This window comes from Schistocerca serialis, chromosome 12 (assembly GCF_023864345.2).
Source record: "Schistocerca serialis cubense isolate TAMUIC-IGC-003099 chromosome 12, iqSchSeri2.2, whole genome shotgun sequence".
In the NCBI taxonomy this organism is placed as follows: Eukaryota; Metazoa; Arthropoda; class Insecta; order Orthoptera; family Acrididae; genus Schistocerca; species Schistocerca serialis.
Genome location: NC_064649.1, coordinates 88750419 through 88772282, shown reverse-complemented (window position 1 = coordinate 88772282; position 21864 = coordinate 88750419).

Genomic DNA, 21864 nt, shown 5'->3' with positions numbered 1-21864 from the left:
TTATCTGTTATAATGGTTCTGATCCAGTATAATTTGTATTCATCATTCTCCAGTACATTTTGTGGTGCATACTTGTATATGGGAACGTGTTGTTTTGTTTATGTTGTATGGCATGTTGTTGATGTATTATTTTTGCTACATTGTCATGTCTTCTGGGGTATTCTGTATTTGCTAGTATTGTACATTCGCTTGTGATGTGATCTACTGTTTCTATTTGTTGTTTGCAAAGTCAGCATTTATCTGTTGTGGTATTGGGATCTTTAATAATATGCTTGCTGTAATATCTGGTGTTTATTGTTTGATCCTGTATTGCAACCATGAATCCTTCCGTCCCACTGTATATATTGCCTTTCTTAGCCATGTGTTGGATGCGTTTTGACCTATGTGTGGCTGTGTTAGATGATACGGGTGCTTGCCATGTAGTGTTTTCTTTTTCCAATTTACTTTCTTCGTATCTGTTGATGTTAAGTGATCTAAAGGGTTGTAGAGGTGGTTATGAAATTGTAGTGGTGTAGCCGATGTATTTATATGAGTGATTGCTTTGTGTATTTTGCTAGTTTCTGCTCGTTCTATAAAGAATTTTCTTAAATTGTCTACCTGTCCATAATGTAGGTTTTTTATGTAGATAAATCCCCTTCCTCCTTCCTTTCTGCTTAATGTGAATCTTTCTGTTGCTGAATGGATGTGATGTATTCTATATTTGTGGCATTGTGAACGTGTAAGTGTATTTAGTGCTTCTAGGTCTGTGTTACTCCATTTCACTACTCCAAATGAGTAGGTCAATATTGGTATAGCATAAGTATTTATAGCTTTTGTCTTGTTTCTTGCTGTCAATTCTGTTTTCAGTATTTTTGTTAGTCTTTGTCTATATTTTTCTTTTAGTTCTTCTTTAATATTTGCATTATCTATTTCTATTTTTTGTCTGTATCCTAGGTATTTATAGGCATCTGTTTTTTCCATCGCTTCTATGGAGTCACTGTGGTTATTCAATATGTAATCTTCTTCTTTAGTGTGTTTTCTCTTGACTGTGCTATTTTTCTTACATTTGTCTGTTCCAAAATCCATATTTATATCATTGCTGAATACTTCTGGTATCTTTAGTAATTGGTTGAGTTGTTGATTGGTTGCTGCCAGTAGTTTTAGATCATCCATGTATAGCAAATGTGTGATTTTGTGTGGGTATGTTCCAGTAATATTATATCCATAATTTGTATTATTTAGCATTTTGGATAGTGGGTTCAGAGCAAGACAGAACCAGAAAGGACTTAATGAGTCTCCTTGGTATATTCCGCACTTAATCTGTATTGGCTGTGATGTGATATTATCTGATTTGTTTGGATATTAAGTGTGGTTTTCCTGTTTTTCATTACTATGTTTAGAAACTGTATCAATTTAGGATCTACTTTGTATATTTCCAATATCTGTAGTAACCATGAGTGGGGTACACTATCAAAAGCTTTTTGGTAATCAATGTATGCGTAGTGTAGCGACCTTTGTTTAGTTTTAGCTTGGTATGTCACCTCTGCATCTATTATCAGTTGCTCTTTACATCCTCGTGCTCCTTTGCAGCAGCCTTTTTGTTCTTCATTTATAATTTTGTTGTGTGTTGTATGTGTCATTAATTTCTGTGTAATGACTGAAGTTAATATTTTGTAGATTGTTGGTAGGCATGTTATGGGGCGATATTTAGCTGGGTTTGCTGTGACTTATTGTTATTATTATTATTATTATGTAGTATTCTGCGTAGTGGCAGGTCCATGCCTTTGTACAGAGAATTTCTGATTCCACTGTTCCCTGTCTTCAGCTTCTGCCTTCAGTCTGTTGTATCTCCTTCCATCTTTGATGTCGTCCAGATGTTAAATTCTTCTTCTTCTTCTTCCTCGTCCCGTGTTTCCTCTGAGTTTCCCTTCGATGACATCATGTATGAGTCCCTCGTGTCTAAGTACATGTCCAATCCAGTTGGCCTTTCTCTGGAAAATTGTACGCAGAATACTTCTCTTCTACTCGCAGTAAGTCGTCATTTTTTGTGCGATCTGTCCACTTTTCCATTCTACTCCATCACCACATTTCCAAGCTCTCTAAGTATTTTTCCTCCTTCTTTCTCATGGTCCATGTCTCTGCTCCATACAGTGCAATGCTTCAAATGTAGCACTTTATCAGTTTTTTCCTCAATGCCAAACTCAGCTTGCTGGTTAGCAGAGTCCTCTTCTTGTTGAAAGCAGCTTTGGCCATGGCGATTCTTGCTCCGATTTCAAAAAATGTTCAAATGTGTGTGAAAACTTATGGTAGTTAACTGCTAAGATCATCAGTCCCTAAGCTTACACACTACTTATCCGCCGGCCGGAGTGGCCGAGCGGTTCTAGGCCCTACAGTCTGGAACTGCGCAACCGCTACGGTCGCAGGTTCGAATCCTGCCTCGGGCATGGACGTGTGTGATGTCCTTACGTTAGTTAGCTTTAAGTAGTTCTAAGTTCTAGGGGACTGATGACCTCAGCAGTTAAGTCCCATAGTGCTCAGAGACATTTTTGAACTACTTAACCTAAATTATCCTAAGGACAAACACACACACCCATGACCGAGGGAGGACTCGAACTTCCGCCGGGACCAGCCGCACAGATCATGAACTCGGATTTTGTTGGTGCAGTGGGCAACCTTTGTGATAAAACTTCCCAAGTACTTGAACTGATTCACAGTTTCCAGTTCCCGATTGGCAACAGTTATCTCCAAGTGTTTCTCACGTTTCCACCAAATTGTTCATCATGTGTTGCACTCTATACGCCTCAACTAACGACTTACAGCTCTATACAAGATGTTACAAAGAGGTACGGCCAAACTTTCAGGAAACATTCCTCACACACAAAGAAAGAAAACATGTTATGTGGACATGTGTCCGGAAACGCTTACTTTCCATGTTACTCATTTTATTACTTCTCTTCAAATCACATTAATCATGGAATGGAAACACACAGCAACAGAACGTACCAGCGTGACTTCAAACACTTTGTTACAGGAAATGTTCAAAATGTAGCGAGGATACATGCATCCACCCTCCGTCGCATGGAATCCCTGATGCGCTGATGCAGCCCTGGAGAATGGCGTATTGTATCACAGCCGTCCACAATACGAGCACGAAGAGTCTCTACATTTGGTACCGGGGTTGCGCAGACAAGAGCTTTCAAATGCCCCCACAAATGAAAGTCAAGAGGGATGATGTAAGGAGAGCGTGGAGGCCATGGAATTGGTCCGCCTCTACCAATCCATCGGTCACCGAATCTGTTGTTGAGAAGCGTACGAACACTTCGACTGAAATGTGCAGGAGCTCCATCGTGTATGAACCACATGTCGTGTCGTACTTGTAAAGGCACATGTTCTAGCAGCACAGGTAGAGTATCCCGTATGAAATCATGATAACGTGCTCCATTGAGCGTAGGTGGACAAAACTAAAATGAGCTCTAACATCGAAATTAAGCGTTTCCGGACACACAACCACATAACATCTTTTCTTTATTTGTGTGTGAGGAATGTTTCCTGAAGGTTTGGCCGTATCTTTTTGTAACACCCTGCATAACAGGCTGATGTGTTCTCCATGTTTTCCCCATCTCTGAGGATTCAGCAGTGTTTACCTAGTGACTGGTTAACCTATTCACGCTGCTTTTTACAGTATTTTTTTTTATAAAATATAGTACGCTGAAGCACCAAAGGAACAGGTATAGGCATGGCTAATCAAATACACACATACACTCCTGGAAATTGAAATAAGAACACCGTGAATTCATTGTCCCAGGAAGGGGAAACTTTATTGACACATTCCTGGGGTCAGATACATCACATGATCACACTGACAGAACCACAGGCACATAGACACAGGCAACAGAGCATGCACAATGTCGGCACTAGTACAGTGTATATCCACCTTTCGCAGCAATGCAGGCTGCTATTCTCCCATGGAGACGATCGTAGAGATGCTGGATGTAGTCCTGTGGAACGGCTTGCCACGCCATTTCCACCTGGCGCCTCAGTTGGACCAGCGTTCGTGCTGGACGTGCAGACCGCGTGAGACGACGCTTCATCCAGTCCCAAACATGCTCAATGGGGGACAGATCCGGAGATCTTGCTGGCCAGGGTAGTTGACTTACACCTTCTAGAGCACGTTGGGTGGCACGGGATACATGCGGACGTGCATTGTCCTGTTGGAACAGCAAGTTCCCTTGCCGGTCTAGGAATGGTAGAACGTTGGGTTCGATGACGGTTTGGATGTACCGTGCACTATTCAGTGTCCCCTCGACGATCACCAGTGGTGTACGGCCAGTGTAGGAGATCGCTCCCCACACCATGATGCCGGGTGTTGGCCCTGTGTGCCTCGGTCGTATGCAGTCCTGATTGTGGCGCTCACCTGCACGGCGCCAAACACGCATACGACCATCATTGGCACCAAGGCAGAAGCGACTCTCATCGCTGAAGACGACACGTCTCCATTCGTCCCTCCATTCACGCCTGTCGCGACACCACTGGAGGCGGGCTGCACGATGTTGGGGCGTGAGCGGAAGACGGCCTAACGGTGTGCGGGACCGTAGCCCAGCTTCATGGAGACGGTTGCGAATGGTCCTCGCCGATACCCCAGGAGCAACAGTGTCCCTAATTTGCTGGGAAGTGACGGTGCGGTTCCCTACGGCACTGCGTAGGATCCTACGGTCTTGGCGTGCATCCGTGCGTCGCTGCGGTCCGGTCCCAGGTCGACGGCACGTGCACCTTCCGCCGACCACTGGCGACAACATCGATGTACTGTGGAGACCTCACGCCCCACGTGTTGAGCAATTCGGCGGTACGTCCACCTGGCCTCCCGCATGCCCACTATACGCCCTCGCTCAAAGTCCGTCAACTGCACATACGGTTCACGTCCACGCTGTCGCGGCATGCTACCAGTGTTAAAGACTGCGATGGAGCTCCGTATGCCACGGCAAACTGGCTGACACTGACGGCGGCGGTGCACAAATGCTGCGCAGCTAGCGCCATTCGACGGCCAACACCGCGGTTCCTGGTGTGTCCGCTGTGCCGTGCGTGTGATCATTGCTTGTACAGCCCTCTCGCAGTGTCCGGAGCAAGTATGGTGGGTCTAACACACCGGTGTCAATGTGTTCTTTTTTCCATTTCCAGGAGTGTATGTTAACAGGCAGAATACGGGGCTGCCGTCTGCAGCGCCTGTATAGGGTGGTCCACTGATCGTGACCGGGCCAAACATCTCACGAAATAAGCATCAAACGAAAAAACTACAAAGAACGAAGCTTGTCTAGCTTGAAAGGGGAAACCAGATGGCGCTAGATTGGCCCTTTAGATGGCGCTGCCTTAGGTCAAACGGATATCAACTGCGTTTTTTAAAATAGGAACCCCCATTTTTATTACATATTCGTGTAGTAAATAAAGAAATATGAATGATTTAGTTGGACCACTTTTTCCGCTTTGCCATAGATGGTGCTGTAATAGTCACAAACATATGGCTCACAATTTTAGACAAACAGTTGGTAACGGGTAGGTTTTTTAAGTTAATATACAGAACGTAGGTACGTTTGAACATTTTATTTCGGTTGTTCCAATGTGATACATGTACCTTTGTGAACTTATCATTTCTGAGAAGGCATGCTGCTATAGCGTGATTTCCTGTAAATACCACATTAATGCAATAAATGCTCAAAATGATGTTGTCAACCTCAATGCATTTGGCAATACGTATAACGACATTCCTCTCAACAGCGAATAGTTCGCCTTCCGTAATGTTCGCATATGCATTGACAGTAGGCTGCTTGATGCGCAACTTCACTCCCGACGACCATGGCGAGGTCCATCTTTGCAACCATGACACCATGCAGCGCCGACAGATAGGCCCAACAACATACCGGATGGTCCGCTCAGGATTTTGCATCAGGTTCTCTTCGCCGATGAGTGTTGCGTATGCCTTCAACAAGACAATCGTCGGAGACGTGTTTGGAGGCAACCCGGTCAGGCCAAACGCCTCAGACACACTGTCCAACGAGTGCAGCGAGGTGGAGGTTCCGTGCTGTTTTGGGGTGGCATTATGCGGGGCCGACGTACGCCGCTGGTGGTCACGGAAGGCGCCGGAACGGCTGTACGACACGTGGATGCTATCTTCCAGCCGATTGTGCAACCATATAGGCACCAGATTGGCGAGGCATTCTTCTTCATGGAAGACAATTCGCGCCCTCATCGTGCACGTCTTGTGAATGACTTCCTCCAGGATAACGGCATCGCTCAGCTAGAGTGGCCACCAAGTTCTCCAGACACGAATCCTATCGAAGTTGCCTGGGATAGACTGAAAGGGGCTGTTTATGGACGACGTGACCCACCAACCACTCTGAGGGATCCACGCCGAATCGCCGTTGAGGAGTGGGACAATCTGGACCAACAGTGCCTTAAGGATCTTGTGGATAGTACGCCACGACGAATACAGGCTTGCATCAATGCAAGAGGACGTGCTACTGGGTATTAGAGGTACCGGTGTGTACAGCAATCTGGACCACCAGCTTTGAAGGTCTCGCTATATGGTGGTACAACAAGCAATGTGTGGTTTTCATGAGCAATAAAAGGGGGCGCAAATGGTGTTAATTTGATCTCTATTCCAATTTTCTGTACATGTTCCGGAACTGTCGGAACCAATCTGATGCAAAACCTTTTTTTGGTGTGTGTATTTCGTAACTTTCTACTTCCGGTTTCATGCAGCTCTAGCTTGCGAATCAAATTTGGGCGCAGTTGCTTTGCTGGTAGGCGGTAAATTTAGGAACATTGTTACGAACACTTCGGCAATATATTGTTAAAATATTAACATTCGAAATGTATTTTCTTTGTACGTATCGTAGTCTGATTTCGGTCTCTTCGTATCGACTGGCGTGCGTTCGTCAGAGGACCTCAAACTATAGGCTAGCTTCAAAAATCCTGTGTGCTGTACTGTTTGCCCTGGGGAGAACAGTATTTATTCGTATTGAATTACGAACAGTGCAATGAATTAAGACTTCTATGATTAATGAAAGACGTACATAAGAATGTACAGAAAAATTTATCGTTCAACATAATTTTATTTAAAAGCAGTATTGATTTATTATGTATATTATTCTTTGTTCTACGTTAAAACGTATTAATAACTGTTAAATTATTTTATGTAATTAACTACTCTGGTCTTGATCTTGGATGAGTATAGACGTGAGAGACATTGTATGTGTACTTGTGTTGCATTTTGATTAAATATATGTGTTTGTTTGCTCTTAAAACCTTTATGTACGTATCTTAGGCATTCCTAGATGTTAGGAAACTAATAACTTATTTTTTCAGGGTATGAGAACGCGCAATACAGCGCGAGCCTATGATTGGTTGTTGTCGACCATTTACACGGCCGCAACGCTTTATTTGAATACTGACAATATTGAACGGCATAATACCACGAAAAATAACTTACAAAGTTTCCATTTTAATTATATTGTTTGCCTTCAGTATCATTTTAATTTATTTGCAAAGATTAATATAAGCTTTTATTAAATTCTTGTGCTTGCCGCATAATAGCTATCTTTTGTCTCACATGGGTAAATTCACAGAAATTAACTTACGAAGGGCGTTTGAAATGTCCGTGCAAAGTCCGAGAGATGGCTCTACCAGCGCGTATCGAGGTCATGTTTAGTTAGTAGCATCTTTAGAAGGAACGCACACCAAGTTTCAGCCATATTGGTCTATTTCATTGTGTTCGGCATTCGTGTGAATGAAGGAAGTCGAGTGATTGTCAAAAAATGTACGAAAAAGAATTTCGTGTGGTGATTAAACATAACTTTATGAAAGGCAAAATGCCTCAGGAGACTAAAGAGAAGCTTGATAAACATTACGGTGACTCTTCACCTTCGATTAGAACAGTTTATAAGTGGTTTGAAAATTTTCGGAGTGGCTATATGGGCACAAGTGATGCTGAACGTTCTGTACGCCCTGTGGAGGAAATTATTGATAAAATCCATGATATGGTGATGGATGACAGAAGAGTTAAGGTCAGTGAGATTTCTAGTGCTGTGGGAATCTCGAATGAACGGGTACATAATGCTTTGCATAAACATTTGGACATGAGAAAACTATCCGCAAGATCAGTTCTGCGATTGCTCACGCTTGGCCAAAAACGGAATCGTGTGAAGTGTTGCAAGAATGGTTTGTAGCTGTTTCGGAAGAATCCGCAGGATTTTAAACGTCAGTGTGGATGAAAGATTGATACATTACTATACTCTTGAGACCAAACAACAATCTCAACAATGGGTTACCAAGGGAGAATCTGCACCAAAAAAGGCGAAGACCCGTCCTTCGGCCGGAAAGGTTATGGCGACTGTCTTTTAGGATTCGCAAGGGACAATCCTCATCGACTATATGGAAAAGGGTAAAACTATTACAGTTATTGGACCGTCTGAAAACCGAGCTGCAAGAAAAACGCCGACGATTGGACCAAAAAAAAGTCCTGTTCCATCACGACAATGCACCAGCACACACCTCAGCTCGTTTCACATCCCCCCTATTCTCCAGACTTGGCTCCCAAGGACTAGTATTTGTTCCCCAATTTGAAGAAATGGCTGGCGGGACAAAGATTTTATTCAAACGCGGAGGTGATAGCAGCAACTAATAGCTATTTTGCAGACTTGGACATTTCCCATTATTCGGAAGGGATCAACAAATTAGAACAGCGTTGGACGAAGTGTATAAGTGTAAAAGGAGACTACGTGGAAAAATAAAAAAGGTTTACCCGAAACACGTAGCAAGTTTTTATTTTTGCACGGACTTTTCAAACACCCCTCGTACTTCGAAATGATAAATTTATCTTACAGTGATATTTCCTACGCGAACCCATGACATTAAAACAGTACCGATTTCTCTAAAATGACAATGCAAAATAACCTAAGATATTTGTTAAATACGAGGTAGTACGGTGCTTCACACCGCTCTTTACGTGTTTCATATTGCGAGCATTAAACCTTCAAATGATATTTCCCAAAAAAAAAAAAAAAAAAAAGTCTGTGTAATTTGACCGTGCCGTCACTTAAGTGTGTGTGGTGTCATTTGATATGTAACCATACGTATATGTGCCAACGAATCTGACAGTTTAACAATTTGCACATGTACACACAATTAAAACAAACCAGGCGACGTACAGAATAGAAAACAACATACATATTAAAAACAACACAGTGCGCTCCATACGTACTCCGCTAACTTGTTGACTACGCTTTGCTTTCGTCAGTTTTCGTTGATTTGTTGGAAATCAACGTCGACAACCACATATGAACAGCGGCATTAACTTAAATTATAATGAAACGCCCGACATGAGCACAACATATCTATTTTATGTCTCCCTTACTCGTTTCGCCATTTCCTAATTGTCAAAGAGTCTGAACGTAAAAAGAGAAGCACACAATGGGAAACACATCTGCGTCACAGAGTCACAGACTGAATACATTATCAACAGCGGAAGTTGCAGTTATCAGAACACTGTTGCTACAAAGTATCACGCTCAGCTTTGTGTTACTAAGCAGAAGAGCAAACTGGTTCGCATGTGGCCGCAGAATGATAAGGAAACCAGCGGCGCCAGATAACGTAACGTACAGTAGATGGCATTGTCGTGAAAGCAGTACACGTATGCCCGCATTTACAAAAGGTGACTGGTGTGTACTTTACAATAGTATGTAAGCACAATTGTGTATACGCCTTTCACTTAATAAAAATGAGAACGTTCATGTTCTGATGCGCAACACATTATAGTGCCAAACACATAGTGACATCATGTAACTCTAAGTGTGCTTATAGGAGTAGTATGGTATTCTGCTTTACGGCATGTCCTGTCATGGGTTAAGCCTCTTCCACTTCTATCTGTCCATATCCCGTCTTTTCATTTCTGAGTATTTGTTCCCTTTTACATTGTCCAGCATTTGATATCTTCTTTTTCCTCTTCCCCTTTTTCCCTCCACCACTCCTTCTATTCCTTCCTTCAATAAACAGTCCTTCCTCAAACAATGTCCAGTTCTGTTTTCTCTTTCGGATGACTTTCAGCATGTTTCGTTCTTCTCCGACTCTTCTTAATACTACTTCATTCCTTACTCGGTCTCCCCATTTCACTTTTTCCATTCTTCTCCATATCTCTAGTGCGTCCAATCTTCTTTCATCTTCCTTCCTTAATGTCCAGGTCTCCACACCATATAGTGCAACGCTCCAGATGTAACATTTGACAAGTCTTTTCCTCAGATCTTTGTTTAGCGGTCCACAAAGTAATTCCTGTTTCCTCTTGAATCCTGCTTTGGCCATTGCAATTCTTTTGCTAATTTCTGTTGAGCAATACATATCATCCGTTATTACACTTCCCAAATAACTGAAGTTAAAAATGGTTCAAATGGCTCTGAGCACTATGGGACTTAACTTCTGTGGTCATCAGTCCCCTAGAACTTAGAACTACTTAAACCTAACTAACCTAAGGACATCACACACATCCATGCCCGAGGTAGGATTCGAACCTGCGACCGTAGCAGTCGCTAACTGAAGTTATTCACTTGCTCTATTTCCTCTCCCCCTATTTTCATACGGCATTTTCTCCCCTTTCCTCCAATTACAATGCTTTTCGTTTTCTTCTTCTTAATCTTCATTCCATGTTGTTGTTGTTGTGGTCTTCAGTCCAGTGACTGCTTTGATGCAGCTCTCCGTGCAAGTCTATCCTGTGCAAGCTTTTTCATCTCCCAGTACCTAATGCAACCTACATCCTTCTGAATCTGCTTAGTGTATTCATCTCTTGGTCTCCGTCTACGATTTTTACCTTTCCACGCTGCCCTCCAATACTAAATTGGTTAGACCTTGAAGCCTCAGAACATGTCCTACCAACCGATCCCTTCTTCTAGTCAAGTTGTGCCACAAACTTCTCTTCTCCCCAATCCTATTCAATACCTCCTCATTAGTTATGTGATCTACCCATCTAATCTTAAGCATTCTTCTGTAGCACCACATTTCGAAAGCTTCTATTCTCTTCTTGTCTAAACTATTTATTGTCCACGTTTCACTTCCATACACGGCTACACTCCGTACAAATACTTTCAGAAACGACTTCCTGACATTCAAATCTATACTCGAAGTTAACAAATTTCTCTTCTTCAGAAACGCTTTCCTTGCCATTGCCAGTCTACATTTTATATCCTCTCTACTTCAACCATCATCTGTTATTTTTCTCCCCAAATAGCAAAACTCCTTTACTACTTTAAGCGTCTCATTTCCTACTCTAATTCCCTCAACATCACCCGACTTAATTCGACTACATTCCATTATCATAGTTTTGCTTTTGTTGATGTTCATCTTATATTATCCTTTCAAGACACTGTCCATTCCGTTCAACTGCTCTTCCAAGTCCTTTGCTGTCTCTGACAGAATTACAATGTCATCGGCGAACCTCAAAGTTTTAATTTATTCTCCAACGATTTTTATACCTACTCGGAATTTTTCTTTCGTTTCCTTCACTGTTTGCGCAATATACAGATTGAATAACATCGGGAATAGGCTACAACCCTGTCCCTCTCCCTTCCCAACCACTGCTTCCCTTTCGTGTCCCTAATCTTCTAATTTTGTGTTTAGATCATCTAACATTTGTTCCATCGATCTTGTACTCTCTGCCATCACAACCATGTCGTCTGCAAATCTCTGACCCCCTGTACAAGCTCGTCTCCTTCCATCAAAACTTTCACTAATAATTTCCTCCAGATATATATTGAACGGGGTTGGTGATAAATAACAACCTTGTCTGCCGGCCGGGGTGGCCGAGCGGTCCTAGGCGCTACAGTCTGGAACCGCGCGACTGCTACAGTCTCAGGTTCGAATCCTGCCTCGGGCATGGATGTGTGTGATGTCCTTAGGTTAGTTAGGTTTAAGTAGTTCTAAGTTCTAGGGGACTGATGACCTCAGAAGTTAAGTCCCATAGTGCTCAGAGCCATTTGAACCATTTTTTGAACAACCTTGTGTTACACCTATTCCCAGTTCTATTTCTTCACTCATTACACCTCCTATTCTCTTGCTCTCTGGTTCAATTTCTAATTAGCCATCTATCCCTCCAGTCAGCTCCATGTCTCCTTAGGATGTCCATCGGTTTGTCCCATCTGACACAGTCAAAAGCCTTTTCAAGATCAAAGAACACAACATACACCTTCCTTTTGTTCTCCATGTTCCTTTCCCCTATCACTCTCAGTAGCCCAATGGCATCTTTAGTTCCCACTCCTCGCCTGAAAGCAAATTATTCCTCTCTTATTACGCAATTCCGTCCGCAGCGTGCGGTCTTGCGCGTGGGGTCCCGGGTTCGATTGCCGGTGGGGTCAGTTATTTTCTCTGCCCCGTGATGACTGGATATTCCGTGTCCTTCATCATCATTTCCTCATCATTGACTCGCAAGTCGCCGAAGTGGCGTCAACTACACTCCTGGAAATTGAAATAAGAACACCGTGAATTCATTGTCCCAAGAAGGGGAAACTTTATTGACACATTCCTGGGGTCAGATACATCACATGATCACACTGACACACCACAGGCACGTAGACACAGGCAACAGAGCATGCACAATGTCGGCACTAGTACACTGTATATCCACCTTTCGCAGCAATGCAGGCTGCTATTCTCCCATGGAGACGATCGTAGAGATGCTGGATGTAGTCCTGTGGAACGGCTTGCCATGCCATTTCCACCTGGCGCCTCAGTTGGACCAGCGTTCGTGCTGGACTTGCAGACCGCGTGAGACGACGCTTCATCCAGTCTCAAACATTCTCAATGGGGGACAGATCCGGAGATCTTGCTGGCCAGGGTAGTTGACTTACACCTTCTAGAGCACGTTGGGTGGCACGGGATACATGCGGACGTGCATTGTCCTGTTGGAACAGCAAGTTCCCTTGCCGGTCTAGGAATGGTAGAACGATGGGTTCGATGACGGTTTGGATGTACCGTGCACTATTCAATGTCCCCTCGACGATCACCAGTGGTGTACGGCCAGTGTAGGAGATCGCTCCCCACACCATGATGCCGGGTGTTGGCCCTGTGTGCCTCGGTCGTATGCAGTCCTGATTGTGGCGCTCACCTGCACGGCGCCAAACACGCATACGACCATCATTGGCACCAAGGCAGAAGCGACTCTCATCGCTGAAGACGACACGTCTCCATTCGTCCCTCCATTCACGCCTGTCGCGACACCACTGGAGGCGGGCTGCACGATGTTGGGGCGTGAGCGGAAGACGGCCTAACGGTGTGCGGGACCGTAGCCCAGCTTCATGGAGACGGTTGCGAATGGTCCTCGCCGATACCCCAGGAGCAACAGTGTCCCTAATTTGCTGGGAAGTGGCGGTGCGGTCCCCTATGGCACTGCGTAGGATCCTACGGTCTTGGCGTGCATCCGTGCGTCGCTGCGGTCTGGTCCCAGGTCGACGGGCACGTGCACCTTCCGCCGACCACTGGCGACAACATCGATGTACTGTGGAGACCTCACGCCCCACGTGTTGAGCAATTCGGCGGTACGTCCACCCGGCCTCCCGCATGCCCACTATACGCCCTCGCTCAAAGTCCGTCAATTGCACATACGGTTCACGTCCACGCTGTCGCGGCATGCTACTAGTGTTAAAGACTGCGATGGAGCTCCGTATGCCACGGCAAACTGGCTGACACTGACGGCGGCGGTGCACAAATGCTGCGCAGCTAGCGCCATTCGACGGCCAACACCGCGGTTCCTGGTGTGTCCGCTGTGCCGTGCGTGTGATCATTGCTTGTACAGCCCTCTCGCAGTGTCCGGAGCAAGTATGGTGGGTCTGACACACCGGTGTCAGTGTGTTCTTTTTTCCATTTCCAGGAGTGTAAAAAGGACAGCGGCCGAACTTCCCCGTATGGGGACTCCCAGCCAACAATGCCATACGATCATTTCATTTCATTTTCCGAAATTCAGCTTTCCATATAGCCCTCTGTTGAGTGTCCTCAGCAAGACTTTGGCTGCATGCGATATCAAGCTCACTATTCTATGTTCCTCACACTTTTTGCTGTTCTTTTTCTTTTCTATAGGTATTAAGGTACTTTCTGTCATGTATATTTGATCATACAATTGAACCAACTCCCTTTTCCCTTCTTTCTCCAATGACTTTTAACAGTTCCGCAGGAATCTCGCCAATTCTCATTGTTTTCCATTTTTCATGTAACCCTATGCGTGCTTATAAGCGACTGTTAGAGATACACTTGTCCTTTCCTGTAAATGTGGAAAAATATCTACTCCTTTCACGACAGAGCCATGTACTGTCCGGTAATGCCGCCTGGCGCCGCTATTTTCCTTATCGTTCTGTGGCCGCTTACTGGCCAATTTTCACTGAGGCTTAGTAACCCTGGATACTCTGTATCGTCAGGTAATACATAAATTAAAAGTTTCTTTAAGAATTAGATTGCGTATAATTCTGTTTATTTTGAATTAATTTGCGTGCAAGTTCTGCTGTTTGTACCACTACAGAGAGTTACAAAAAGGTACGGCCAAACTTTCAGGAAACATTCCTCACACACAAAGAAAGAAAATACGTTATGTGGACATGTGTCCGGAAACGCTTGCTTTCCATGTTCTACATCTACGTCTACAACCATACTCCGCAAGCCACCTGACGGTGTGTGGCGGAGGGTACCCTGAGTACCTCTATCGGTTCTCCCTTCTATTCCAGTCTCGTACTGTTCGTGGAAAGAAGGATTGTCGGTATGCTTCTGTGTAGGCTCTAATTTCTCTGATTTTATCCTCATGGTCTCTTCGCGAGATATACGTAGGAGGGAGCAATATACTGCTTGACTCTTCGGTGAAGGTATGTTCTCGAAACTTTGACAAAAGCCCGTACCGAGCTACTGAGCGTCTCTCCTGCAGAGTCTTCCACTGGAGTTTATCTGTCATCTCCGTAACGCTTTCGCGATTACGAAATGATCCTGTAACGAAGCGCGCTGCTCTCCGTTGGATCTTCTCTATATCTTCTATCAACCCTATCTGGTACGGATCCCACACTGCTGAGAAGTATTCAAGCAGCGGGCGAACAAGCGTACTGTAACCTACTTCCTTTGTTTTCGGATTGCATTTCCTTAGGATTCTTCAAATGAATCTCAGTCTCGCATCTGCTTTACCGACGATCATCTTTATATGATCATTCCATTTTAAATCACTCCTAATGCGTACTCCCAGATAATTTATGGTATTAACTGCTTCCAGTTGCTGACCTGCTATTTTGTAGCTAAATGATAAAGGATCTATCTTTCTGTGTATTCCCAGCACATTACACTTGTCTACATTGAGATTCAATTGCCATTCCCTGCACCATGCGTCAATTCGCTGCAGATCCTCCTGCATTTCAGTACAATTTTCCATTGGTACAACCTCTCGATACACCACAGCATCATCTGCAAAAAGCCTCAGTGAACTTCCGATGTCATCCACCAGGTCATTTATGTATATTGTGAATAGCAACGGTCCTATGACACTCCCCTGCGACACACCTGAAATCACTCTTACTTCGGAAGACTTCTCTCCATTGAGAATGACATGCTGCGTTCTGTTATATAGGAACTCCTCAATCCAATCACACAATTGGTCTGATAGTCCATATGCTCTTACTTTGTTCATTAAACAACTGTGGGGAACTGTATAGAACGCGTTGCGGAAGTCAAGAAACACTGCATCTACCTGTGAACCCGTGTCTATGGCCCTTTGAGTCTCGTGGACGAATAGCGCGAGCTGGGTTTCACACGACCGTCTTTTTCGAAACCCATGCTGATTCCTACAGAGTAGATTTCTAGTTTCCAGAAAAGTCATTATACTCGAACATAATACGTGTTCCAAAATTCTACAACTGATCGACGTTAGAGATATAGGTCTATAGTTCTGCACATCTGTTCGACGCCCTTTCTTGAGAACGGGGATGACTGTGCCTTTTTCCAATCCTTTGGAACGCTACGCTCTTCTAGAGACCTACGGTACACCGCTGCAAGAAGGGAGGCAAGTTCCTTCGCGTACTCTTTGTCAAATCGAACTGGTATCCCATCAGGTCCAGCGGCCTTTCCTCTTTTGAGCGATTTTAATTGTTTCTCTATCCCTCTGTCGTCTATTTCGATATCTACCATTTTGTCATCTGCGCGACAATCTAGAGAAGGAGCTACAGTGCAGTCTTCCTCTGTGAAACAGCTTTGGAAAAAGACATTTAGTATTTCGGTCTTTAGTCTGTCATCCTCTGTTTCAGTACCATTTTGGCCACAGAGTGTCTGGACGTTTTGTTTTGATCCACCTACCGCTTTGACATAAGACCAAAATTTCTTAGGATTTACTTCCAAGTCAGTACATAGAACTTTACTTTCGAATTCATTGAACGCCTCTCGCATAGCCCTCCTCACATTACATTTCGCTTCGCGTAATTTTTGTTTGTCTGCAAGGCTTCGGCTAAGTTTATGTTTGCGGTGTAGTTCCCTTTACTTCCGCAGCAGTTTTCTAACTCGGTTGTTGTACCACGGTGGCTCTTTTGCATCTCTTACGATCTTGCTTGGCACATACTCATCTAACGCATATTGTACGATGGTTTTGAACTTTGTCCACTGATCCTCAACACTATCTGTACTTGATACAAAACTTTTGTGTTGAGCCGTCAGGTACTCTGTGATCTGCTTTTTGTCACTTTTGCTAAACAGAAAAATCTTCCTACCTTTTTTAATATTTCTATTTACGGCTGAAATCATCGATGCAGTACCCGCTTTATGATCGCTGATTCTCTGTTCTGTGTTAACTGTTTGAAATAGTTCGGGTCTGTTTGTCACCAGAAAGTCTAATATGTTATCGCCAAGAGTCGGTTCTCTGTTTAACTGCTCAAGGTAGTTTTCAGATAAAGCACTTTAAAAAATTTCACTGGATTCTTTGTCCCTGCCACCCGTTATGAACGTTTGAATCTCCCAGTCTATATCCGGCAAATTAAAATCTCCACCCAGAACTATAACATGGTGGGGAAATCTACTCGAAATATTTTCCAAATTATCCTTCAGGTGCTCAGTCACAACAGCTGCTGAGCCAGGGGGCCTATAGAGACATCCAATTAGAGCTCATTTTATTACTTCTCTCACATTAATCATGGAATGGAAACACACAGCAACAGAACGTACCAGCGTGACTTCAAACACTTTGTTACAGGAAATGTTCAAAATGTAGCGAGGATACATGCATCCACCCTCCGTCGCATGGAATCCCTGATGCGCTGATGCAGCCCTGGAGAACGGCGTATTGTATCACAGCCGTCCACAATACGAGCACGAAGAGTCTCTACATTTGGTACCGGGGTTGCGTAGACAAGAGCTTTCAAATGCCCCCATAAATGAAAGTCAAGAGGGTTGAGGTCAGGAGAGCGTGGAGGCCATGGAATTGGTCCGCCTCTACCAATCCATCGGTCACCGAATCTGTTGTTGAGAGCGTACGAACACTTCGACTGAAATGTGCAGGAGCTCCATCGTGCATGAACCACATGTTGTGTCGTACTTGTAAAGGCACATGTTCTAGCAGCACAGGTAGAGTATCCCGTATGAAATCATGATAACGTGCTCCATTTAGCGTAGGTGGAAGAACATGGGGCCCAATGAAGACATCACCAACAATGCCTGCCCAAACGTTCACAGAAAATCTGTGATGATGACGTGATTGCACAATTGCGTGCGGATTCTCGTCAGCCCACACATGTTGATTGTGAAAATTTACAATTTGATCACGTTGGAATGAAGCCCCATCCGTAAAGAGAACATTTGCACTGAAATGAGGATAGACACATTGTTGGATGAACCATTCGCAGAAGTGTACCCGTGGAGGCCAATCAGCTGCTGATAGTGCCTGCACACGCTGTACATGGTGCGGAAACAACTGGTTCTCCCGTAGCACTCTCCAACTCTCCATACAGTGACGTGGTCAACGTTACCTTGTACAGCATCAACTTCTCTGACGCTGACATTAGGGTTATCGCCAACTGCACGAAGAATTGCCTCGTCCGTTGCAGGTGTCCTCGTCGTTCTAGGTCTTCCCCAGTCGAGAGGCATAGGCTGGAATGTTCCGTGCTCCCTAAGACGCCGATCAATTGCTTCGAACGTCTTCCAGTCGGGACACCTTCGTTCTGGAAATCTGTCTCGATACAAACTTGCCGCGCCACGGCTATTGCCCCGTGCTAATCCATACAACAAATGGGCATCTGCCAACTCCGCATTTGTAAACATTGCACTGACTGCAAAACCACGTTCGTGATGAACACTAACCTGTTGATGCTACGTACTGATGTGCTTGATGATAGTACTGTAGAGCAATGAGTCGCATGTAAACACAAGCACCGAAGTCAACATTACCTTTCTTCAGTTGGGCCAACTGGCGGTGAGTCGAGGAAGTACAGTACATACTGACGAAACTAAAATGAGCTCTAACATGGAAATCAAGCGTTTCCGGACACATGTCCACATATCATCTTTTCTTTATTTGTGTGTGAGGAATTTTTCCTGAAAGTTTGACAGTACCTTTTTGTAACACGCTGTATGAACTAAAAGTATATTTAAGAATTTGTGTATAATTTTGTTTATTTTGAATTAATTTGTGTGCAAGTTCTGCTGTCTGTACCATTATATTCACTTTGTGAAGCACATATGTTTCTCTGTTACTATAGGTTATCTTTTACAGAGCTGTCAGCTGTCAGTTGCTGCAAAAGATGGCCACTCAAGCAAACATATGTTTCTCATCGCGCACTTCCCTTTTTACGCTTAGCTCCTTTCATAATGGTTAAATGCCGAAAGGCGTAGGAAACAAAATACACTGACGGAAAAGAATCACAACACCAAGAAGAGGTTGTTGGACATAACCTAAAGTTTGTAAGGTAATGGGCGAGTCGCGCCCTGAAAACAATTCTGAGTTCAGAGTTGACAGCAAGTGCTCGGGCCGCTCGGCAAGGCGCGTTTCCTTAGCAACCGCGTGATGCCGCACAACAGCCGGACCACGTGGTCCATCGAGCACATGGCTGGGAATTCCATGGTGACGCTGTGCGCTGGGAGGGCCAAAGATGGCGGACTTTGTAAAACCTTAATGGCAGACATTTCACTGTTCGTATAGAAATTAATAGTAGCCAGATGAATTATAATACCTCAAAAAGAAACAAGTACATTACCATTTATTGCACGACGATTCTGATGGTGTAACCAGATTTTCAATATACACTCCTGGAAATGGAAAAAAGAACACATTGACACCGGTGTGTCAGACCCACCATACTTGCTCCGGACACTGCGAGAGGGCTGTACAAGCAATGATCACACGCACGGCACAGCGGACACACCAGGAACCGCGGTGTTGGCCGTCGAATGGCGCTAGCTGCGCAGCATTTGTGCACCGCCGCCGTCAGTGTCAGCCAGTTTGCCGTGGCATACGGAGCTCCATCGCAGTCTTTAACACTGGTAGCATGCCGCGACAGCGTGGACGTGAACCGTATGTGCAGTTGACGGACTTTGAGCGAGGGCGTATAGTGGGCATGCGGGAGGCCGGGTGGACGTACCGCCGAATTGCTCAACACGTGGGGCGTGAGGTCTCCACAGTACATCGATGTTGTCGCCAGTGGTCGGCGGAAGGTGCACGTGCCCGTCGACCTGGGACCGGACCGCAGCGACGCACGGATGCACGCCAAGACCTTAGGATCCTACGCAGTGCCGTAGGGGACCGCACCGCCACTTCCCAGCAAATTAGGGACACTGTTGCTCCTGGGGTATCGGCGAGGACCATTCGCAACCGTCTCCATGAAGCTGGGCTACGGTCCCGCACACCGTTAGGCCGTCTTCCGCTCACGCCCCAACATCGTGCAGCCCGCCTCCAGTGGTGTCGCGACAGGCGTGAATGGACGGACGAATGGAGACGTGTCGTCTTCAGCGATGAGAGTCGCTTCTGCCTTGGTGCCAATGATGGTCGTATGCGTGTTTGGCGCCGTGCAGGTGAGCGCCACAATCAGGACTGCATACGACCGAGGCACACAGGGCCAACACCCGGCATCATGGTGTGGGGAGCGATCTCCTACACTGGCCGTACACCACTGGTGATCGTCGAGGGGACACTGAATAGTGCACGGTACATCCAAACCGTCATCGAACCCATCGTTCTACCATTCCTAGACCGGCAAGGGAACTTGCTGTTCCAACACGACAATGCACGTCCGCATGTATCCCGTGCCACCCAACGTGCTCTAGAAGGTGTAAGTCAAGTACCCTGGCCAGCAAGATCTCCGGATCTGTCCCCCATTGAGCATGTTTGGGACTGGATGAAGCGTCGTCTCACGCGGTCTGCACGTCCAACACGAACGCTGGTCCAACTGAGGCGCCAGGTGGAAATGGCATGGCAAGCCGTTCCACAGGACTACATCTAGCATCTCTACGATCGTCTCCATGGGAGAATAGCAGCCTGCATTGCTGCGAAAGGTGGATATACACTGTACTAGTGCCGACATTGTGCATGCTCTGTTGCCTGTGTCTATGTGCCTGTGGTTCTGTCAGTGTGATCATGTGATGTATCTGACCCCAGGAATGTGTCAATAAAGTTTCCCCTTCCTGGGACAATGAATTCACAGTGTTCTTATTTCAATTTCCAGGAGTGTATTTATTGGTTTAAAGTTTAGTATCCGATGACTTCAGAACATGATGACCAAATTGTAGAGGAAACGTACCATGTAATAGAGAGAATAATGGACGAAAATAAAAAATGCAGCAAAATATTAATGGGAGATTGTAACGCCATTGTGGGAAAAGGGAAAGAGGGAAACGTAGTAGGCAGTCATGGTCTTGGAAAGAGAAATGATAGAGGCGAATGGCTAATTGATTTCTGCAGGGAAAGGCAGCTGATAGCGGCAAACACATGGTTCAAGAACCACAAGAGGAGGCTCTACACTTGGAAATCAAATACAGAAACCAAATCGATTTTGTACTGGTAGAAGAAAGATACAGGAATGGAATCAAGAAGGTGCACCCATTACCAGGTCCAAATATTAATAGACATCACAACTTACTCATGGCAGAAATAGAAATAAGAATGAAAAAACTGAAGAAGGTGACCACAGTGAAGAAGTGGGATCTAGAGAAGATAAGATCCAACAAAGAACAAATTACAGAAATGCCGTCTCGGGAGTTTCTAAACACATTACGAGACAAAGAACCACCTGATAATGCCAACGAGTACTGGAATATGCTGAAAGAAGGAATCATTAAAGCAGGACAGCAAAATATAGGATATGTAAAAGGGAAAAGGTAAAAAAAAACATGGGTCACACAAGAAATTCTTTACAAGATGGAGGAGAGAAGAAAATTGAAAAACAAGAGCACTGAAGAAGAAAGAAAGATATACCGAAGCCAGCCGCTGTGGCCGAGCGGTTCTAGGCGCTTCAGTCCAGAACCGCGCTGCTGCTACGTCGCAGGTTCGAATACTGCCTCGGGCATGGATGTGTGTGATGTCTTTAGGTTAGTTAGGCTTAAGTAGTAAGTCTAGGGGGCTGATGACCTCAGATGTTAAGTCCCATAGTGCTTAGAGCCATTTGAACCATTTGATATACCGAAGGTTAAATAATGAACTGCGAAGAGAAACAGAACAAACTAGGAAGAAATGGCTAAAAGAGGAATATGATGATATTGAAGAACTGGACAGGAAGGGAAGATACGACTTAAAATACAACATAGTAAAGACTATGACATGGGAACAAAACAGAGCAGGAAGTGCTACTGTGGAAATTTTGAGTAAAGACGAAGAGGTAGTGTACAAAGATCGTGACGATGTCCTCCAGAGATGGGAAG